Raw genomic sequence first — 12,749 nt, 5'->3', positions numbered from 1 at the left:
CCAAATGGATCTCAGCTGAGCTGCTGGCAAAAGCCTAAAAGCTTAACCAGCCTAGTTCCTGGTTTTCACGCCTTATATATCTTTCTGCTTTCTGCCTTCACTTCCTGGGATTAAAGGCTCACTTCTTGGGGTTAAAGGTGTGTGTCACCATGCCTGGCTATTTCCAATGTGGCCTGGAACTCACAGAGATTCAGATGGATTTCTGCCTCTGGAATGCTAGGATTAAAGGTGTGAGTGCCACCATTTTCTGGCCTCTGTATCTAGTGGCTGTTCTGTTCTCTGACCCCAGATAAGTTTATTAGGGTGCACAATATTTTTGGGGAACACAATACCACCACACACAACAGCTAGAGGTACATGCTACCATTCCCATCTTAAAACTGAAGAAACCAAGGAACAGAGAGATTAGTTTGCCTCCATCATATAATCCAGTAAACTAGAATTTGTGTCCAGAATCTGCCACATAGCAGCAGTATAATTTTGAGTAAGTTCCTTTTGGAACTGACTTATTTGTCTATAAAATGGGTACAATAATGCCTACCATGAGTAAACTGCAAAAGTATTTCATGAGATTATATATGTAAAATACATAAGTACTTAGTCAAGGTCAGTCTCCATAATGCTCATCCAAGTGTCATGCTTTGCCCCGTATTCCTGCTGCTCTGTGGACTTTTGAATACTACTTTCCACATGACTTGTGTTTAATTTTAATTGTATTTGTTATTATTAATGTGTGTACATGCATGTGCCACTGTATATGGAGGGGTGGGATCAGAGAACAAATTTGTGGAGTCAAGTTCTTCCCTTCTACCTTTACATGTGTTCCAAGGATTGAACTCAGGTCTTCAGGCCTGCATGCAAGTGTCTTTACCTGCTTAGCCACATCACTGGCTCCTGTTTAAGGGTTTTGAGACAATGTCTCACTAGGCAATGCAGAACTCATAGTGATCCTTCTGCCTCAGCCGCACAAGTACTGGGAGGAAAGGCCCAAGTCACCACTCCTGGACTGTCTTACTTGATATTTCCTATATTGGTCGCTTTTCTGTTACCAAACATCTTGGATTATATGCTCACCCACTGTTCTGATGCTCCATAAGTGTTTCACCCCCATTTTTGCACCTCATCCTATCCCTGCAGATAGGGTGATGGCCAGAATTGGAAGTCTGCATATTTGTCCTTTTGTGTCACATCTTGAAATAAAATCACTCTGAGAGACAGATGCAACCAAATTCAGATAGCATGACTTGTCTTTTAGAGCTAGCAGAAGTTCTAGGTTTCCATTAGCTGATATAATCACTTAGGCAAGTCAAAGTCCAATTTGAGTAGTGTGCTAACTAAAGCAGTGAGGCTACCCCTACAATGAAGTCCATAGCATCCCAGCTGTGAGGACAACTGATAGTAGACAGCCCTTGGTTCATAGCTCCCTCAAAGACTGTCTCAGCTGAAGACAGCAACTGGTACCATCAGATAGTTACCTGGATGAATTTCTGCAGTGACCATCTATGGTGACATACAGGAGAAGGAATATAAATTCCCACCCATCTTAGCCCAACTGAAGACAATTCTGGGGTACCATTCTAGCTACAGAGTTCCTTTCTGGAGTCTTTGAGGCCGTTATTGAGAGGTCATCCCAGCTGGCCTTCTTCTGCCCACTCCTGTCTCCTTATCTTTTTTCCAAATGTTAATCACAAAGGTACAACCCTGAATAGACACAGCCTCCTATACTTTATCTCAGAATCAAATTGCAAGAAGACATACTCTGTGAGGAAGGTGTACCTGTCCAAGTTCATCCACACTCACTGCATGGTATCTGTATTCCCTGAGAGACTACTAAATCCAGGCAACAGGATCACAGAGCCCTGGCTGCCCCAGCAACTCATCCTTGGTTATTGTTTTTAACCTCTTCTCAGAGGCATGACTCGTCTAGTCTGCTTGCTTTCACAAGCACATAAATGGAACTAGACAAATGAAGCCCATTAATCAATTCTTGCCTACAACTCATCACCTCACCTCAGGGCTCCTCTTTCCCTGAGGAAGTAAGACAGATGATCATGGGTTGCCACACAACACTGGTTCTTTACTCTGACCTCCTGAGTCCTCTGGGGATTTATCAACAAACAACAAGCTCATTTAACTGTATGTCAAAAGCAGATAAAGAGTCAGTCATTACCAGGGATATAAACAGCCAGGTGCTTCACACATTTTTGCAAAGGTATGATATATTTATAAACATGGCCTTGGGCAGAGGTCAGCCTCTATGATACCCCTTTTGGAAACAGCTGGCCCCAAGCCTAGTATTTGCTTTGACCATGAATGGCATTTTGATGTGAGTAATCATTAAAAAATTTTGTGTTTTTAGTGGCCCATAAAATCATAACATACTCCCTCACGTGTCAGCTTTCCTGAAATAGAACCATATGAAATTCAGTTTCCATTTGATCTTAAAGCAGAGGTCAAAACATGAGGACGTGGAGCACAGAGGGGAACTAACAGGAGGGGGTGGGGGAATATGTTCAATGAACAATATTTATTTATGTGTAGGGCAGCTGCTTTAAGTGTGTGGTACTATTTGCTATCCTAATAAAGTGACAGAAAAATTGCAGCAGTATATAACAATTGTTTACATTTAAAAAATTCTTGTGGGAAGATACTTCATCTAATTAAGTAGATCTTCCTAAATGACCTTTTGCTCTCACAGTATACAGCCAAATTCCTACAAACACATGAAAAAGTTCTTGATTGACCATTGATTTGTGATGTTAGTTTTTGTTTTATTTGTTATAAATTTATTTATAAAAAGGATCTTATGTTTTTGGTTTTTAACATTTTTATTATTCTTTGACAATTTCATATATGTATACAGTGTATTTTGAGCATATTCACCACCATCACCCTCTCTTATTCCCCTCCTGTCTCTGAACCCCATATTATCCCCAACTAGTATCTTTCCTATCTTCTGTCTTTTTTGTTACTTGTTTTAATTGGGGTTTTTTGCATGAGCGTGGCTGTGGGGTGCTTAGTAGAGCATAGAGTACACTCTTGAAGAAAAACAATTCCTCTTCCCCTAGCAATTAATAACTGCCAATAGCTCTTTAGCTAGCAGTGGAGCCTCATGAACTCTGCCAGAGATGAGGGACTATTGATGGACTCAATCTTGTGCAGGTAATCACAGTTGCTGTGAGTTCAGAATCTTATGTTTTTAAAATGTATTTCTTAATTCACTTATTATTTTAAAGATAGAGTTACATTCGATAGCCTGGGCTGGCCTGAAATTCACTATGTAGCCCAGTTTGGCTTCAGACTCCTTTTTAAAAAAAAAAAAATCCTCCTACCTCAGCTTCCTGAGTTGTGGGATTACAGGTCTGAACCACCATGCTCAGCTCTCAGACAGGACCTTCCTCTGTAGCACAGCCTAGAGTTTGCCATGTAACCAAGGCTAGTCGTAAGTCTTGCTTATCTTCCTCCCAAATTACAGCTGTGTGTCATATGACTGGCTCCCTTCTCGTTTTATGTTGATCCTTTGGAAATATTGTTTCATGCTGGTCTGTCTAGATTGTCAACACAGAGCTGGCATTGTTAAGCAGACATGGATACTGATCAATATACTGGCTTTTCTAGTGGGAGGCCATATAATTGATGCTGATGTCAATTTATATGAACAATCACAGCTGCAGGAACAGATGCTTCTCTCCCAGACCCATCCATACCATACATTCTTACTAAGGTGCCAGATACTTAGCAGTCTTAGGAATTTTTGTGCTGATAAGCTTCAGATTCCCTTGGACTATCTGAAGATGATTCTAAAAAAGCTATGATTCACTGCTGATGGAGTCAACTGCCATTTAAAATTCTGAAAATCCTGTGGCTCATGCTGTGAGCTTTTGCTTCTATGCCCCAGATGCTTACAATCACTTCATTCCAGGCTCCTTATAAAGCAACTGCTTGGATCCCTCCAACAGGAAATTGATATGGGCTTAATTAAAATATCCAAAAACATACTTCTTAGAGTTGTGAATGTCACTATAGAAGGAACTGCTGAATTTTAACATGACTTCTTCTATGCTTCAGCTTTGGTTGTGGGAACACATTTTAAATAGAATAGTGTTTGTCGTCATTGAAATAGTTTGTATTTCATGACCACCCCCATAATCTCCAAGAGAAACATGAGCATTCGTCTTTGTTATAGAGCAGCTCCTGTATGCAGCAAGGCGCCTGAAGAAGAATCTCTGCAGCAGTGACATTGGAATCTGCATCTTTGAGAAGCTTCCCAAGTGAGCCGCGTGCCCCCTGCATGTGCACCCCGGAGGTTGCTTATTTCATTGTAGGCGTGGTTCCCACAGTGGCACGACTGCTTAGTAGTTCTCTGCTTTAGAAGGAAATGGTGGCATTCTGTGATCCTCTCTACTGAAATGTGTGACTAATTGTTGTAGAGATGGTGTGCCTGCCCCACCCAGGCCCTGTTTACAAGTCTGGCACACCCATCCCCAGCTGCCTACTCTAGTTTACTGAGAGCCAGGGCCAGCTCTACTGATTTTATATTTAGCAGCTCTGAGTGGTGGCTGCTAACAGCTCACAGCTGTGCTGTTCTGTGGAGAATTGCTCTCAGCTGGTGGCCACCTCGCCCAGCCGTGCCTACAAGGTTATGCACTCCACAACACAACCAATGACTAACTGCTATGTATAGATTGAGCATGGATATTCAAAATATCTAGAATACTAAATGCTCTGAAATGATGCTTTTAAGCACTAACATGACACTCAAAAAGGTTTGGTATTTTTCATTCTAATCAAGAAAACTCAACAGGTAAAGTCTATGTGAATAATTCAAAATCTGCAAGACTCTGAAATCCTCAATGCTAGTCAAGGGCCACTTAGCCTATAGGAACAAAAGCCCTTTGCCACAAGGGAAAAGAGTCTGTGGAGCTATCCTTGCTTTAGAGATCCCTGCAGGATCAGGGTGATGTTAGCTAGATTTCTGCTAACGCCAGATCTTTGCTTAGCTTCCTTAATTCCTTCCTCTTTCCTTGTTCCTTTTCTTCCTGGTACCTAGGTTTCTTCTAGGTACACTCCAGAAGATAAGAAGTACTGGCCAGAGTTTAACAGAAAGGAAAACTTCACTCATTATTTATGAGAAGGTAAATTCATTATAACGGATTGTATGGAGGTTCCCCTAAGTTTTTAATATGATGTACCACACACGTGACCCAGACTTATGAATATATACCAAAGGCAATGGTGCAAACATCTGTAGGGATATCTGCAGATATAATGCTATGTTCATTATAGCATTATTCACAACACCCAAGATACAAAACAGCCTCAGTGTCCGTCAGTGCATGGATGGTGGGTTAAAGAACTTGAGGAATATAGATACAATGGAATATTATTCAGCCTTGAAAATAAGAAAATGCTGTTGTCTGTGACAACCTGGATAAACTAAGAAGACATAATAAGTAAAAGAAGCAAGGCCTTGAAAGGCAAATAGTATATGATTCAGATTCCACTTACATATGGAGTTGAAAAGGATGAAAAGGTCAAGGATATAGAAATAGAATAGTAGTTATCAGAATAATGGGGGACTAGTCAAGGTATACCATGTTACTGTTATGTGGGATGTAAGCATCTAAATATAAAATGTATTCCATAAAACTATGGATTTTAGATGTTTTTACCAGAGAAAAAGGTAACTAAGATGGTAAATATGTTAGGCTGCTAGATGGTAGTAACTATTTCACTCTGTATATGTATATATTCAAACATCTTACAAACAATTTTTCAAAAACCTGTCTGCTTTGACATCATACTACCTAAGTCAATACCATTGTTCAGCAGTTGAGGAACCATCTCCATGTTATAAAAATAATGAAATCAATTTGGGATAAATTCAGACATGTGAGGGAAGCAGGTGAGCTAACTGTAGATCTTCACCTCTCCTCCATTCCCCCAAGTCCAATCTGCCATGTCATCCTCAGCTCTGTAGCAGACCACCTACTGTAGCTCCCCTTCCTCTCTGGCCCCAACTCCAACACATCACATAGAGCATCTCCTCCAACCTTTCTCCCTGCCACTCATCACTTTATATCAGCCCCCAAATCCAACAGGCACTCCTTGGGAACCCACAGGCCACTCTGACTAGGGAAGCAGGCAGACTAACTGAAGATTTCCTCCCCCAGTTCTCATCTTCAGCTCTGTAGAAGACCACCTGCTGCTGCCTCACCTCCATCTCTACTCCCATCTCCAGTGGATAGCACAAATCTTCCCCTCTAACCCAGCCACCCACCACCCACCCCATTGCTTTATTAAAGGTCCTCAACTCCAAGAGGCATTCCTTGGGAACCCGCAAGCCACTCTGTCCAGGAAAGCAAGGAGCCTAACTTCTAATCTTCACGCCTGCTTCCTCTCCTCCAAATCTGATACCCCAGTCTCACCCCATCTCTGTAGCAAACCACTTGTTGCAGCCTTCCCATTTCTCCTCCAACCTTTCTGCCCACTCATCTTGTTATCCCAGCCTCTAACTCCAGCAAGAATCCTCTGGGAAACTGACAGGCAAGCTCGGCAGAAAAGCAAGTAGGCCGGCTCCTTCAGGAGAAACGTAACACCAGCCTTAGCTCTACAATGGTGTACTGCCTGTTAGATTGTTAGTGCAATGGTGGTACAAAGCTTATTTTCAATAAAAGGAAAAAATAGAATGAAGAATTAATGACAACATAATTTAAATATGGCATGCCTTCCCAAAGTTTAGAGGTCAAAATTTAAAAACAGAAGATGTTGCCTACCCTTGAATTTTTAAGGGGTGTGTGTGTGTGTGTTTCTTGTATTTTTCTTCTTTTTTTAAAAAAATATACCTATTTGTTTTCTAAAGACAGAGAGATAAATGGGTCGAGTTCCATTGGTGGGGAGGTGGGGAGAGCCTGGGAGGGGTGGGAGAAGGGAAACCATGATCAGAATATGTTGTATAAAAAATTATCTTCAATAAAAAAGAATGATGTGCTAACCAAAGGAAGCAGGGTTTCATAAAGTTTTGGTTTTTGCTTATTCAATGATGGGAGAGATACGAGCATTCTGTTTTCCAAAGGGAAAAATGTCTCAGACTCATTTATGATTATCTTAGACACTCAGTATATTATACTTAATAAAATTAAAATGTTCATGATTTTACTATAAATATTTCTACTGCACAAAATTCTGACATTCATGACAAGCTGCAAAGTGCATGTGACCTTCTCATTTTAAGAGAAATGCAGTAGCTCCAGCCCGCTTCTCCCACTCAATACAGATGTAAAAGCTGGGCAGAATGCACAGGGCAGACCTTTGAAGACTCTGAAAAGTAAACAATGGCAATCAGATGAAGGGAAACATAGGCCAGAAAATGAAGTACTACCAAAGCGATGCTGATAAGTTCTTTTCACTTTGATATCCATGGCCAACACTAGAAGAAGCCCCAAATCCTTACTGAGGTAAAGTACCAACTTTTTCTGTAAAGACAGAAAGAGCATAAGTGGTGGCCTTCTATTTCAGCTTCAGTGGAAAAGACAGAGGTACCTGGAGGCTCAAAGAACATACTGGTGTCCCTGGTTTGCCTGCACCCCTTCTCTGTTCCCTTGAGTTCTGGTCAATCTTTCACTAGTGGTTTTTCTTGTCCCTCTGCCCTCCTAATGTGTGTGGTCCCTGACATGGCACAGCATCATTAGCGCGCACGCGCGCACACACACACACACACACACACACACACACACACACACACACACACACAAAGACACACACATACAGGCACACACACACACACACACACACACACACACACACACACACACACACACACACACTCTTCATGGCATGAGTGTGGAGCCAGAAGACAACTTCGTGATGTTATTTTTCCACCTTTACTTGGGTTCTTGGGACTAAATTTTGGCGGCCAGACTTGAATGGCAAGTGCTTTGGGGTGCTGAGCCATCTCATCAGCCCTCTTCCATTATTTAAGATTTGAGTCACACCTCCCTGCTATGATTATTGTACATATTAAGATGAAACATCCCATGAGATGTGCAGAGCACAGTGTGTGGCACATAATAGTGGCTATTCAATGAACATAGCTCCATTTTTCTTCATTTTCATGCCTTAGAGTAATTTTTACTAGAGAAATAGAGGGTAAACTTGAGGTCTCAGCTAAGGTTTTATGAGGATATGTAACAATCTTGGCCTTGAGAGGAAGGTGAGACATTTCAGAAAGAGAAAAAAAAGGCCCTCTACACTCTAGCAATAACATAGCATGAACATAATCTTTGAAATCACAGACAGCAAGAGGTTGGATTCATGAATAAAGAACACTTAATTAAGTAGGAAGGATATTGATCTAGAATCTAGCATTGAAGAAACACAATAGGAAAGTCTTTACTTTTATGTGCATGAGAACTGATTTCATGCTATCTTATTATCATGTGGAGAAGTAGGCAAAGCTTCATTTGGATGCTTTTCTGTCACTCTTTTTTTTTTAATTTCAGCATCACTACCAAGGACACCAGCATAATGCTAATGTTTGCCCATTTGGGAAGAAAGGTAGTTGAAAAGTATATAACTCATACTACAGAATGTCTGACAGTGGGGTAACACTTTGGGACCATTAACATCGATGGATCTTGGCTTATTTTTGTACTTAACCAAATGGAAAGACTTTAATGATTTAATGATTGGTTCAGCCTTTCTATTGAGTTAGGAAGACTGTTTTGATTAGGAAGGCTAATCACTCAAATCATCCCATAAAGATAACTCCCTACTTGATCTATGGGTGGGAAGAACCAAGTAGGTAAGAATGTGTCATAGTTTCTCTTGTTTAGATGTTCGAGTTGAACAATAGGGTGTAACACTATAGGGATTCCAGCGCTAGATACAAAAGAATATAGAGACGCAACTAGGCAATGCCACGACTTACACAAAGTGACATTAAATCCAAAGGGCCAGAGGTCTGACTACCCACTATCCTCAAGCATTTGATGTCAGGAACCAGTGAAGAAGAACTGTTAAATGGGCAAGTAGAGAGGATAGAGCAATGGACTTCTAATGCTGTGGGGAAATTTTAGATAAATATCAGAGAATCGGTAGCAATTGGAATATGAAAGTTATGATGCTATTATAATGAAGAAATTATGAGACAAATTACCAGAGTAGGTAGTAAAACCATCATTTAAAGACTCATTAGATGCTCATTCGTCTTTAAGACAGGATTTAAGAAAAATAATGAGATCTATCTTGTGTTGCTGCTAAGAGATGAGCTAAATGACCCATAAGAGGACTTTTCAAACCCAAGTGATAGGGTTTAAATGCTAAAATCCATCTGCTAGAATAGAAATTAAATCCAGTAAGCATTCTCCTCAGGAAAAGAAAAAAAAACTCTTTATATGAGCAATGCTCTATTTGCTCTCGCTTGCTTTCTCTTCATCCCTTCTAAATTAAAAACTATATCAAACCTATCTCAAAAGTAATTTTCTTGATATCAATTCCTAAGAATGGGATTCATAGCCTAATATGCCAAGAATGTCAAACAAACTTCACTAGGCTTCATATTGTTAAAGGTTTCCTGAACTTCATGTTGATTAGAACACATTCACCAGACATTTGCTACTCCTGCTGCATAGCAACCAAAGGAAGACTGGCAATTAACCTCAGTTTTAAAAGGTGATATTTTGATATTCTGAGGTATATGTGTCCCATTGGTATCAATGAAATTTGATGTATGGTGATCCCCTTTCAAGAATATGGCCATAGCAGCTAGTATTTATTCAAGACAAAGAGATCCAATAGAAGACAGAAATACACTAAAATTACAGAAACCTAAGGTTGAAAGCATAAAGTCTGATTTAAGAGGAGGATTGGATTTGAGGGTAGGAACAGAGGCAGGTAGAGGGAAGGACTGGGAGGAGAGGAGGGAAGGGTACTCTTGAGGAATGAGGGATAAGAGATTTAGATAGAAATATAGAGGGGGGAGAGAGAGAAACACAGGATAGCCTCGGAGGGCCTGGATCCTTATCCACCAGCCCCTCTGTCTCTTCTAAAGGGCTTTTTAAAGGAATGCCAAGGGGTGGAGCAAAAGACCTCCCTGCTGTGGGATGTTCTGTATGTCAAATGTGTTGCTGATTGGTCAATAAATAAAACACTGATTGGCCATTCGCTAGGCAGGAAGTATAGGCGGGACAAGGAGGAGAATAAAGCTGGGAAGTGGAAGGCTGAGTCAGAGAGACACTGCCAGCCGCCATGATGACAAACAGCATGTGAAGATGCCGGTAAGCCACGAGCCACGTGGCAAGGTATAGATTTATAGAAATGGATTAATTTAAGCTGTAAGAACAGTTAGTAAGAAGCCTGCCACGGCCATACAGTTTGTAACCAATATAAGTCTCTGTGTTTACTTGGTCGGGTCTGAGTGACTGTGGGACTGGCAGGTGAGAGAGATTTGTCCTGACCGTGGGCCAGGCAGGAAAACTCTAAGCTACAAATGGCGTCCAACGTGGTGGCAAGAGTTTCCACCTAAAAACTGAGAAAAAAGATTCTAAAATGGAGCTAAAAATAGCTTCCTAATTGTCTCTCTCAAATGAGCGGCAGCTGCCGGTTTGAGCTACTTGTAGGTTTCTAGTGTGCGTGCTCGACCTGCAGTATGGTGGGAATGAGGCCTCTGCAAGTGGCACATTAAGCTGCATGGTGGATTTAGACTTTGCTAGTACAAAACAAAACAAAAAAAGAGGTGTCTGGGCTACACGCTGCTTGGCTAAAAGCATAGACCCACGATAGCTCCCAGAGCTGGTGGTAAACGTAGCCATGTTGGGAAGCTGAGGTGGGTGGAGCCAGCAGTCACAGCTGATGCAGTTTAAAGCAATAGATTCACAATAAGACAGATTCAGATGTAATAGTTTACAATGTGTGTAAAATATACATAGGCTTGGAAGAGAGAGAAAAAGGAATATATACAGTTATATAAAGAAATACATAGTTTTAAAAAATAAAGTCTTTAAAGAGACAGTAAAATTAATATAAAAAATAAGCCACATAAAGATGAATATTACACAGAGAATCTGGATTGTGTTGTCTTTGGGATTTTTAACTGCAGAAAAACATTTGATTGTAAAAGCTGTTGAGTTATGCCAAAATGTATGTTTTAAAAGTACCTTGACTTCAAAATTTGGATGTAAGGATGTGTTGCTTTGGAAAGGAGACTCTGCTTTTGTTCCCACAGAAAGCCAAAGGCTATGGATTTGTTCCAGATTAAGATACATCAGGTTTGACCAGCCAAGTCCCCCTGAAAGGTCTCTGATGACACCATGGCCCAGATGATCCAACATCCAGAATGGTTTGAAGGCAACTGGCTCAGACAATATAGCCTCATGGACTATTCCATAATCCTAAAATTTTCTTTGCGTCCCCATAAGATACAACGCCCCCCTCCAGCAGGAAGTAGTAAGAGAAGCTATGCCCAAATTCCCAAATTATATGTAATTTTACTTTGTTAAGGTTAAAACCTTCCTTTTTGAAAAATTAAAAAAAAAAGGAAGTGCTGTGGGATGTTCTGTATGTCAAATGTGTTGCTGATTGGTCAATAAATAAAACACTGATTGGCCATTGGCTAGGCAGGAAGTATAGGCGGGACAAGGAGGAGAATAAAGCTGGGAAGTGGAAGGCTGAGTCAGAGAGACACTGCCAGCCGCCATGATGAGAAACAGCATGTGAAGATGCCGGTAAGCCATGAGCCATGTGGCAAGGTATAGATTAATGGAAATGGATTAATTTAAGCTGTAAGAACAGTTAGCAAGAAGCCTGCCACGGCCATACAGTTTGTAAGCAATATAAGTCTCTGTGTTTACTTGGTCGGGTCTGAGCGGCTGTGGGACTGGCAGGTGAGAGAGATTTGTCCTGACTGTGGGCCAGGCAGGAAAACTCTAAGCTACACCTCCCCCTAGCACAGCCAAGTGCAGACCCTTCCAAACACCTGGTAACCACACATGTGGCATGTGGTCAATCCATCCCCTTATGAGGGCACAGGTGGTATGCCTCTAATGTTGATTATGGAACTGATTTCACAGCACACAGTTGACCTATAGTTGTAAAACATTTCCAAAGCTATAGCATTCATCACAAAGCTACATTGTCTATCCTTACCTGGATCTCTAGCCTGCTGTGTTTAGTAACTTCTATTTCTTTTGCTGGCCATACATATTCAATGGCTAAATGGCCTTCAAGCTTCAAGATCCAGTAAGTTTTGCTTGTAAAACCTAGTTGAAATCTTTCTGGGAACTCAACCCAGAGTGTTTCAAGTCTTCCTTACTCTACCATTTAACATTGTAGAAAGCTCTTATGTGTGACTATTGTAATAAGAGACCCTGATATAGTGCATACATTCCTTGTCTGCTATGTTTCAGTGGAGAGGGGGAGAGGGGGGAGGGAGGGAGAGATATGGGGAGAGAGAGAGAGAGAGAGAGAGAGAGAGAGAGAGAGAGAGAGAGAGAATGAATATGAATATGTTAGCTAGAGATGAGGTGAAGGTAACAATGAAATCTGAAACTCAGATTTATTAAATGAAAGAAAATAACTGAATGAATATGAGGAATTATGGAACTATCTTAAATAATTGGAGAAAAGTGCTGGTTGGACTTGGAACAACATGATAAGCCAGAAAACCAGAAACTGGCTGTGACAAATAAGATGACTAATTTCCTGCCTTACTATCATGGACCATCCTTCTCCTAAAATTAGAAAACAAGGAG

The 12,749-nt window shown here is 40.9% G+C and overlaps 1 long non-coding RNA gene across 1 annotated transcript; it reads left to right on the top strand.

The window, feature by feature from the left end:
* Nucleotides 1-4,181: 4,181 nt before the first annotated feature.
* LOC128114356 (uncharacterized) lies at nucleotides 4,182-7,560 on the top strand. Its single transcript, XR_008219750.1, has 3 exons — nucleotides 4,182-4,271; nucleotides 5,051-5,135; nucleotides 7,277-7,560. It is a non-coding gene; the product is annotated as an uncharacterized LOC128114356 (long non-coding RNA).
* Nucleotides 7,561-12,749: the final 5,189 nt, after the last annotated feature.

The sequence above is a fragment of the Peromyscus californicus genome, unplaced genomic scaffold (assembly GCF_007827085.1).
Source record: "Peromyscus californicus insignis strain IS unplaced genomic scaffold, ASM782708v3 Scaffold_10__1_contigs__length_136768540, whole genome shotgun sequence".
In the NCBI taxonomy this organism is placed as follows: Eukaryota; Metazoa; Chordata; class Mammalia; order Rodentia; family Cricetidae; genus Peromyscus; species Peromyscus californicus.
Note: the sequence above shows the minus strand (reverse complement) of the source record. Positions and strands in the feature narration are given on the sequence as shown.